General features: G+C 35.8%; 1 long non-coding RNA gene across 1 annotated transcript; it reads right to left on the bottom strand.

Annotated features, from left to right (window-relative positions):
* Positions 1-1,799: 1,799 nt before the first annotated feature.
* On the bottom strand, positions 1,800-2,225 carry LOC133033958 (uncharacterized). Its single transcript, XR_009685961.1, has 3 exons — positions 2,100-2,225; positions 1,957-2,015; positions 1,800-1,884 (listed from the first exon to the last, which is right to left on the bottom strand). It is a non-coding gene; the product is annotated as an uncharacterized LOC133033958 (long non-coding RNA).
* Between the last annotated feature and the right edge of the window lie 8,288 nt (positions 2,226-10,513).

Consider the following 10,513-nt stretch of genomic DNA (forward strand, 5'->3'; position numbering starts at 1 on the left):
TTCTAATGAGATAAATCCCTAATGGATTTTCACCATTAGACTAATATAATAGTGTTAGATCTCGAAAGATAAATATTGTATATGCAACATCTAACTGTTCATCAATTGATGACACCTTAGACTAGTATTTTACAATATGAAACAAGAAGATTGTATAAATAAGATTACTTTGACTCTCGCTAATCGGAGCATCGTTGGATTCTTATTTAAAACGAAATTATCCTAATTCCTCTTAGCTTATTCATTTCGAATTACCTTAATGACATATCATTGGATGAATGGTCTATAAATCATATAAAGTCTTATTTTCTCTTAAGAAATTAGATGACGCATATCATTATATTCCCCGAATTCTATCCCAAAATGATATAAATCCTCAATCTTAGATATCTCCTACTTGTATAGGCAAATCATAGAGTTAGACTAGTAGTGGTGGTCCAAGAAAGAGTTACTAATTATACAGTTACACTTTCACAAGTGTTTCGTAACCATTTTCTTTCAATGGATTCAAACTGTATGAGTTTAGTATTCTGTGACCAGAATCCACTTGCACTATTCTAAGAACTCTTTGTTGTAACTAAAAGATACAACCACATTTTATAAATCTATGGCATTTGTATCTTGTTCATAGTGGTTTTGACAAGATCATTCTCTGCAAAGAGTTAATATGCCTATATCCACTGAAAGTATAATCATCTCATTCGCAGATGGATGTACATTCAGGGGTGGATATGAGTTTTCGTTGTATTCTTAAAACGATCACTCTAGATTTTACCTTATGCAAAAGAAATTTGAAGTGTTTGAAAAATTTCATGAATTTCTAGCAATGGTAAGTGGTTAAAGATCTTGCGAACTGATAGGGGTGGAAAAAAAGTTAGTAGATATGCAGTTCAAAGATCATTAATTTGATTTTGAATTATATCCAAACTTACCTCCCCAGAAATTCGAGTTGCATATTGATGATTAGTTACTAGTCGTTGCTTAAATCCTTCTATGGTAATATAATTTCAGAATGATGCAATGGTTGTATACTTTATGTAAATCATTACTAGATTCATGGATGACCTAATCGAAATCTTAAGAAAAGCTAGAACTGCTAACCTTGGTTTGCATGTTTGTTAGCTATTCTAAGTGATTAGGGGTGGAGCATCCCATAGTCATTAGATAAGAAAGTGTTTTGTTTAAACAAATACCACTTTTTCTAAGAAAATGACTAAGTCTGAAAATAAAGTAGCAAATAAAGGAGATTATTTTTTCTTGATTCCATAAGTGTTCTATCATCTTATTCATTACATATGATGATCCCACTACCTCTGTTGTCTTAACACAACTAAAGAGGTCTATACCATTTAGTTTTCTTTGACATAGTTCACGGTACCTTGTTGTAGTGGGTAGGAATGTCAATGGGGCGGGTCGGATCTGATCCGACCTGATCCAGATCATGTACGGATCTGCCCCGCCCCGCCCCGCTGGATCCGATACTCGGATCGGATCTGATCCGACCCGTCTTATACGGATCGGATCTGATCCGACCCATTTTTTTTTTTAAAAAAAAAATTATTTTTTATCTAAATTTATAATTTTTTTTTTCCAAAATTTATTTGCTTAAGAACTAATAATGCATCATTTTTTTTCTTATATATTTTATTTTATTTGTCAAAATCAATAAAAAAAATATATCAAATTCTTATCACATAAAAATATAATTTTACTATTGAAAAATTAAAAATTTACCAAATTTTAAAAATTCCACTAATATAATCATCAATAATAATGTAGTATGATGATTACATAAAATAAATCTCTTATAAAAAATACATGAAATTAACTATAAACTTTTTATATGTTGTTCTTCTAGTCTTCAAGATTTACTGTGTACGGCTCCTGCAAAAAAATAAATATGTTAATAATAAAAGTATAATTTAATTTATAAATTTTAAAAATGAAAACAATTACCATATTCGGATCTACATCATTATCTTGATCATTTACGGTAATTAGTTTAGTTTTTGTGCCTGAAAAAAAATTATTAAAATAATATAATAAAGCAACTATTAATTAATGTATAAACTTATATAATAAGAAATAAATAATTATACCTTGTTTGTCAATTGCCAACCAACTTTGAGTACAGACCAATGCCTCCAAAGTAGTAGGATGAAGTCTTGCTCGATGTGGACTCACGTGTCTACCCCCAGTACTGAATGAAGACACTGAAGCAACAGTGCTAACCGGCACATCAAATATGTCTCTGGCAATCATGTTCAACACAGGATATTTAGATCCTGTTATCTTCCAATAGTTGCATATATCAAAGAATTCATCAGTCCTGGGTAACACTTGGTCATCTAAATAGAAATCCAACTCTCACTTTTCATTCATTGCACCAGATGAAGCTCTAACATATAAGTCATAGTTAGATAGATGATCTTGTGTTGAAGAAGATGATGACCCTTCCACAAGTGAACTGTTTTCACTTAAAGTAGGACATTTAGATTTGTACTCATTGAATAGATCAACACAAAGCCTACGCACCTTTCTAATTTCAACCTCCCATTTATCATCTCCATAGAGTTGAGGAAAATAAAATTGGAGCAACAAAAACTTGTATCTAGGATCCAAAACCACTGCAATAGTCATAATCCCATGAATTTGTTCCCAATACTTTTGAAACTTGAACATCATTTTAGTTGACATATCCTTAATAAATAACTCATTTGATGACATTCCTTCTTCAATTTTCCTCTTGATTTTACACATCTCCGGGAAGAATAGATTGGCAGTAGGGTACTTGGTACCAGAAAATAACTCTGTCACCTCATGAAAAACTTCTAGCCCTTCACATAACTTTTGAGCTCTAATCCAATCATCTTCTGATGGCAAAAATTTATACTTTGGATCACAAAGCTTTGCTCGCTCAAATACTGTTTTGTACAATAAAGCTGTCTTTATCATTAAGTATGTTGAATTCCATCTTGTAACACAATCAAGAGACAACTTTTTAGTACACGTGACTCCAAGGTGACGAGCATTCTCCTCAAATTTCTCATACCGTTTTGGTGTGCCTGACCAATAAGCGACACTATCTCGAATCTTATCAATGCTATCACCGATAACAGACAAACCACCTCTAACAATTAAATTCAAAATATGCGCACAACAACGCATGTGAAGCAACTCTCCATTCAAAATAAAGCAACTAGGATCAAATTTTTCCTTCAAAAGTGGAATCATTGCATCATTAGTGGATGCATTATCAAGTGTCACCGTACTAACCTTATCTTCAATGCTCCATTCAGACATTGAAGAACTTAGTGCCTCTGTAAGTGTTGGAGCGTCATGTGGGCATGGTACATACTTAAAGCTTATAATCCGACTATGCAAGGTCCAAGCATCGTCTATAAAATGAGCTGTAACAGCCATATATCCTCTCTTTTGATGATTGGCAGTCCACATATCGGTGGTTAAAGCTATTCTACTTTTATTTTTCTTCAAAATTTCTCCACATTTTTCCTTCTCAAGCTTATGTATCTTCATAATGTCAGACCTTATTGTATTCCTTGACATCAATTGAAACATAGGAGAAATTGTGTTTGCAAAATCTATAAATCCACTGTGTTCAACCATCGATAAAGGGTACTCATGTAGAATAATCATATGAGCTAACTTTTTTCTTCCTAGTTCTTGATCAAGATTGTAGGTGACTACAGGACTTGCAATGGCATTTGCACGTTGTTCTTTCAACACAAGACATCGAGCTACATGAAGATTTAAATGCTTAGTCCCCTTATTTTTTCCTGCCGCCATGTGCCTCCCGCAGTGATTGCACACTGCTTTCAATACATTGTCAATCGTTTGCAAAGTAAAGTAATCCCATGCAGGAGATCTTCTCTTTTTCTTATTTGTTGTCTCTCCACTCTGAGTTTCATCTATTCTATCACTAGACTCTACTTCTTCTGATGTAACAAATTCAGCACCCCCAAAACTAGAATTCATTTGGCCAGACATATAACCTACATTTAACATCATACTCAATTATATAAAAACTAATGCAGACAAAATATATTTATAAAAAATTGGACAGCATTTTCCCTATTTTATCAACCATAACCATTTGTTAATTTCAACTATAATCAATAAAACAATACACAAGTTCTCATCCTTATATCACCGCAGCACACAAATTTTCTCAGAACTTACTTCACTATGGATGAATATATAAGATATTCAAACTCTTCTATAAGAAAGGTTATAGTGTATTCCTTTAATAATTCTAAGAAAACTTACAAATTGTTGCTTATCTCTAAGTCCAAGATTATCAAGCAGATCTTGTACCTCAACTTCCCTATCAGTCTGCACAAAGTGGAAAAACCTTTAAAATTCAACACCATAAATAGCAAAGCAAGGCATAAGTTTTAATTACACTCAACAAATGCACCCTAATTGTTAAAATTTCAAGACATGTATGTTAAAGAAAACTACAGTGTGAATAAATAGAAAGAGCTAAATAACAATAATAGATATGAGTTCATATTAAAATTTTAATTCAATAATTAAATCTGATTAGGTTCCATTTTTCATAATCTCTATTTTATTTTATTTTGCATAATATCATATTTTTTTCCTCTCTGCTCTGCATATATAATATAAATTAACAGCAATATATATCTGCCTTTTATTTTCTTGTCTACCATCACATTATTAATTTCAATCTGAAAAAAGAAAAGAAAATGCAAGTTTATGAATAATGAGAGCATGTGTGAATGTGTCCAGCTGGGCCTGTAACCTGATACACATACCATCAATTTTATAAGTTTCACATTCTGACCCACCCAACTTCCTTGCAGCCTATTCCTTTTTCTACCACTCTGTATACGACCCATAACTCACACCACACCACATTTTGATTCCCCTAAAGAAAACCCAGAATTTTAACATTCATGTACCTTCACATATATTGGCTTAAAATTTGCATGAATTAAGCGATTTCTATTGTTTTTTAACTCAAAAAAAAAAAAAATACAGTAAGACATTCAAAACATTGCAGTCCAGTTACGGAGTGACAACTTAATTTACTTATATGACTATTTGAGAATTGATTGGTGCCAATTTAAAGAGAGAAAAAATGGACGAACCAGATTCTGTGCCACTTTTGGATGAAATGAAAATACTAGTTATGTTTCACTTTCGAACTTTTATTACTTAAAATGCAAAGTTGGTAACTCAATATCTAATACGTAATGAGTTAGCAGAAAACCATATTATTAAAATATTAAATGGACGAGAGAGGAACCCATCTAAGGCATCTTTAGCAGAAAACGTGTAGAAAGCATCTAAGGCATCTTTAGCAAAATTCAAAACATTTTTTTGGCTCCGATTCAAAACATTAAAACGCACAACATACCTTATTTAGATGAGAGGAAGGGAACCGGCGAAGTGGGCAAGCCGGAGGACCCAATTGGAGCGGCCACAGTAGAGAAGTTTAGGGGTTTTTCTGTGAAAGAACTGTGTAATGTTTAGCTTTAGTAGTGAAAAGTGAAAACCCAAGAATTGTTAAGAAGGAAGAGCCGCCCAAGGATTTCGCCAGAATCGCCACATATAGAAAGGGGACGGAGAAGAAGAAGCTGAGACTGAACACAGGAATTGTTTGGAATTTGGATTTTCTCGGGAAAATGAGGAGAAGAAAATGAGATTTGATGAAATTGAGATTTAATTTAGGGTAGATTCAAATTTCTTTTTTTTTTTTAAAAAAAAAAATATTAAAAAGTAAATTTTTTTTTTAAAAAATATATATTTAAAACGGATCGGATCAGATCCGATCCGTAAAAAATTTAAGCGGGGCGGGTCGGATCTGATCCAAGATCCAATAACTATCCGAATGTTTCGGATCAATAATGATCCGTCGGATCGGATCACTGATCCGATCCGAATGAATGGATCTTTTTGCCATGCCTAGTAGTGGGAGAGTTTCTAGGAACTCACCTTGTTATAACTTGGAAGACACTAGTGATTAAAATCTATTGTGAGTTTAAACAAGTAATTGATTGTCAAGATAAGAAACTAAGAAGAAAGCCAAGAGAACTATGGTTTGATCCATTCACATGGAGTAACCTTAAGTTTTCTGTTACAAGGACATGAAAGGAAATTTTTGTTAATAAGTCTATTCAATGGACTTAACAAAACTTCATGTTCCTAGTATTGTAGGTTTGAATTTATCTAAACCTATGGCTTGTGGTATACCTGGAAATTACTTACTCTAATGCAAGCAACTTACTTTAGTAAGATGCTGGAGCATTTTCTTTCCAATGGCAATCTATAGAAGCTTCACAACTTCTAAGCATAGATTATATTTATCTAAGGAAAAGTTTCAACTATTCCAGAGAAGATAAAGCCATGAAAGGATTTCTTAAATCAACAGTGAGAGGTCTCAGATATGCTTTAGTAAGCCTTAGACCAGACACCTGCTGTTGAGTGGGAGTAATGAGTAAGTATCAGATTAATCCAGGAGAGGAACATTGGAAGACAATCAAGTAAATTTTAAGATTAAGAAGAGGAACTATATGTTAGTCGATAAGGGTGGTTTTGAAACTCTTAGACTACACCACATCAGATTTCGAGACTTGCCTGTGTGCTAGAAAGTCTGCTGATGAGATGGTGATTACTCTAGGGGTGGAGTAGTGATTTTGGAGAAGTGTAAAAACCTATCTGAAATCTCTTGGTCTACCAGAAAGAGACTGAATGTTAAAGTTGCAGGAAAGATACTTATTCAGTCTAAGGAAAGTTCTATACTTTTGTGGCACCGTTCCAACTTGCCTTAACTACTAGGGTTACTTCCTGAATAACCAAAGAGTATGTAATACCCAGAATTAAGAAAAGGATTAGCAAAACCCTAATTAGATAATTATGAGTTAATTGAGGAATTATATTATTATATAGTTCTATATATGTGAAATTATATGAAATTTAACATGTTAAAGACCCCGTTGGTGAGCTAGGGGCATTTTGGTAATTATGATCCGAGAAGGGTAAATTGTTGAGATTAATTTAATTACGTGTTTAATAGAACTATATTATCATATAGTATGCCTGTGTTGTCTTTTCAGGTGTATTCTGACAGGTTGGCGCGGTATAGTCACACCCGGGAATTTCGGGCCGAACCGGGTTCGGGCCCGAAATGTAAATTGAATTGATTATTTGGCATTTCATTTGATAATATGATAATCTGAAATTTATTTGGCAATATTTGAGTGTGAAATGGCATTTATGCCCTTAAAAAGGAATATGTATGTTTTATAGGCCTATGGGCAAAATGGTCATTTGACCATTATTGAGTAAATTGAATTTATTGGATTTTTAGAGAAAATGAATTGTGTTTTCTGATTTTCTCTCTCTCTCTCTCTCTCTCTCTCTCTCTCTCTCTCTCACCGAACCCTCTCCCTCTCTTTCACTCCTTTCCATTTTCAAAGTTTAATTTGTGAAAAAACTAGTTGATTTGAAGTTGGTTGTTTGAAAGAAAGGTGTTGGGAGGCTTGAGGCTTGGTTGTGCAAGTATTTGAGGTAGTTTTCTTGATTTTTAATTTATGTTTCTTGGCTGAATATTGTGATAGAAACATGTTTAAGTTTGTTAATTTTGGTTATGCATGGGTTAGGTTGTTCTTGCTACATGTTGGGTGATTTAGAGCTATCTTGGATTGGATTTGAGTTTAGATTGTTGTATGCTTGTTAATGAATTGGGCTGAGATTATTGGTAATTCTAGGTTGAAATTTCAGGTGTGAAATTTAATGTCTAATTGCTGGTTTTGGCTTGAAGAACTTGGTTTTGAAGTTCTTGAGTTTGAGCTTAGGTTTTGTTAATCTTAAGCATGATATTGAGTGTTTTTGAGCAATTTGTTTCTGGGATTTCGATGCATGTCATGTGATAAATGAGTATTTAGTATGTGCTATTAATCCTATGTGCAAATTTGTGTTTTGGTTATGAAATTTCTATGAAAAGATTGAGTTTTTGGGTTAAAATTCGAGTTGAGCTTGCTGGTTTTCTGGGTTCTGCACCGAGAGGCCGCGACATGCTCTGGAGCATGCCGCGGCCCGCTCCTCTGAGTGGACCTGGGAATTGGTCCCAGGTGCCGCGGCATGGTCTGGGCATGCCGCGGCCTGCCCTCGTGATTTTTGGGCAGTTTGTGTTGAATTTTCGAAAATGCATAACTTTGTGATCCGAACTCTGATTCGGGAGTTCTTTATATCGTTGGAAAGCTCGTTCCGAGCTCTGTATGATTATCTGAGTTATAAATGCCATGCTTGAATTTTATGAGTTGAAAATCAGGGGTTAATCCTAAGTGTGAATTATCCCGGATTTGTGTGACTAGGATTACCGGCACCTGATCAGGAGCACACGGGGATTCGGAATCTCCTTTTATAGCTGGACAACAGGTCAGACAGTAGTTTGCACGTAGAGTATGCGCACTGGCGCTTATGTGAATATGATATGCATGAATGTTTAGTAATCGGGATTAGGGTTATTACCCTAATAGGAACGGTCTGGTAGCCTAGGGTTATTACTCTAGTGGAATATGTGTATAATGCCATGCCATGTTAAATGAAATGAAATTTAAGGATTATGCGCTCAAGGCATAATCAGGTTGGACTCGGTACTCATACCCGAGATGAACCACTTCTAAGGCCTTAATGTAATTAGACGTGTGAGAGTAACACGTGGGTCTACGCCACGTAGATTTAATTAGATGTGTGAGCGCAACACATAGGTCTATGCCACGTAGACACAAATGGGCATGTTGATATAGTGTTCAGGTCTGTGCTATACAGACATATATGTGAATAAGCATAATATATGTGTTATGATTTATATTGTCTTGCTGGGCTTGGCTCACGGGTGCTCTACTGTGCAGGAAAGGGTAAGGCAATAGCTGATCAGCCATGAGTTTCAGGAGCAGACGAAGAATGTACATGTTCACGCCACTTCAGACCAAGCGGGTTATGGGTCTAGCAGCGTTTACTTTTGTATTCTGTTTTGCCGCTTAGGTCGGCTAGTAAGAAAGAACTTGTAATAATTTTGTAAATATTTTTGGGATCCCAACTATGTTTGAAAAGTTTAAATATATTACAAGTTTATTTTCAATCTGTTTAATATAAAAGTTTAAATTCTGCGCTATTTTTAATTAGTAATCCCAGTTAGGGGATTAGGGTTTCATAATCATTTTGGGTAGCGTGCCTAATTAGTTAGGGCGTTACAATTTGGTATCAGAGCGCCAAGGTTTTTAAACTTCCTGTAGACCGGCCGAACATGTACATTCGTCGTCAGAGATAAGCTCGACTCATGGTGCAGTAAGTATTGAGAGTAAATACTTGACTGTATGTGTGATCATCTGTTTACCGCTTTCCATTTTAGGCAGTATGCAAGCGTCTAGAGTATGTATGTGTGATGTGATGCCATGCTATAAATGTTAATTATTATGTATATATGAATGAGGTAAATAGATGAGTTAGGGTTTAAGGCAATAAGTGCGTAAGTGTGGTATTGGTGCTTAACTCGCTGGGGTTGTTGATTTCAGGGGTACTAGTAATGGACCCTCCGCAATCATCCAGACCACAGGGCGAGCAAGTAGAGCCCGGGGCTACCCGAACCGATCCACCAGCACCGCCTCTACCTTCGCAAAATCCGGGGGATACCGCGGAGGCTGTTAATGCTAATCCTCCTGCTGATTGGCAGCAGATGTTTCATGAAATGAGGAGTGTTATACTTCGTCAAGAAGAAGAGTTACAACGTTTGAGGCAACAAGCTGTTCCAGCTAATCAAGGGTTACCACCAGCTCCTGTGCCAGTGGTGGGTAACCAAGGGTTTGTTATGCCGCATCGGGACTCGGTGTTCGAGCGGTTTGTGAAGCTGCAACCTCCGGTTTTTCTGGGAGGTATCGACATTATTAAGGCCGATCAGTGGATGAGCACTGTTACCTGGATCCTCGATAATATGGGGGTGACGGGAACTGAGAGGGTAAATTGTGCGGCCTTTATGTTTCAAGATCATGCCCGCGTCTGGTGGGACATAGTGAATCAAACCCGAGATGTCAGTGTGATGATATGGGATGAGTTTAAGAAACTTTTTGAAGAAAAGTTTTATAATGTGGCTGTACGGACTTCACACCAGGAAGACTTTGTGAAGTTGACTCAAGGGAAGATGTCGGTGGCTGAATATACTCTGGAATTTGACCGATTATCTAAATTTGCTGGTGATTTGGTGCCTACCGATTTTACCAGAAAACAAAAGTATGTTCGAGGACTGAATGCTACAATCAGTCGAGACTTGAAAATTACCACATCCCATGACACCCTGTATAAGAGGGTGGTAGACTTGGCCTTAATTGCTGAAGAGGCTGAGCAGCAAGTGATGAAAGAGGAGGCTGTAAAGGATGCTGCCATGGCATCAAACCTTCCTGTTGGTGGTAATTTCAGTAAGGGGATCGACAGTAGCAACCCTGAGCACAAGCGGAAGGCTGAAGCT

The sequence above is a fragment of the Cannabis sativa genome, chromosome 2 (genome assembly GCF_029168945.1).
Source record: "Cannabis sativa cultivar Pink pepper isolate KNU-18-1 chromosome 2, ASM2916894v1, whole genome shotgun sequence".
In the NCBI taxonomy this organism is placed as follows: domain Eukaryota; kingdom Viridiplantae; phylum Streptophyta; class Magnoliopsida; order Rosales; family Cannabaceae; genus Cannabis; species Cannabis sativa.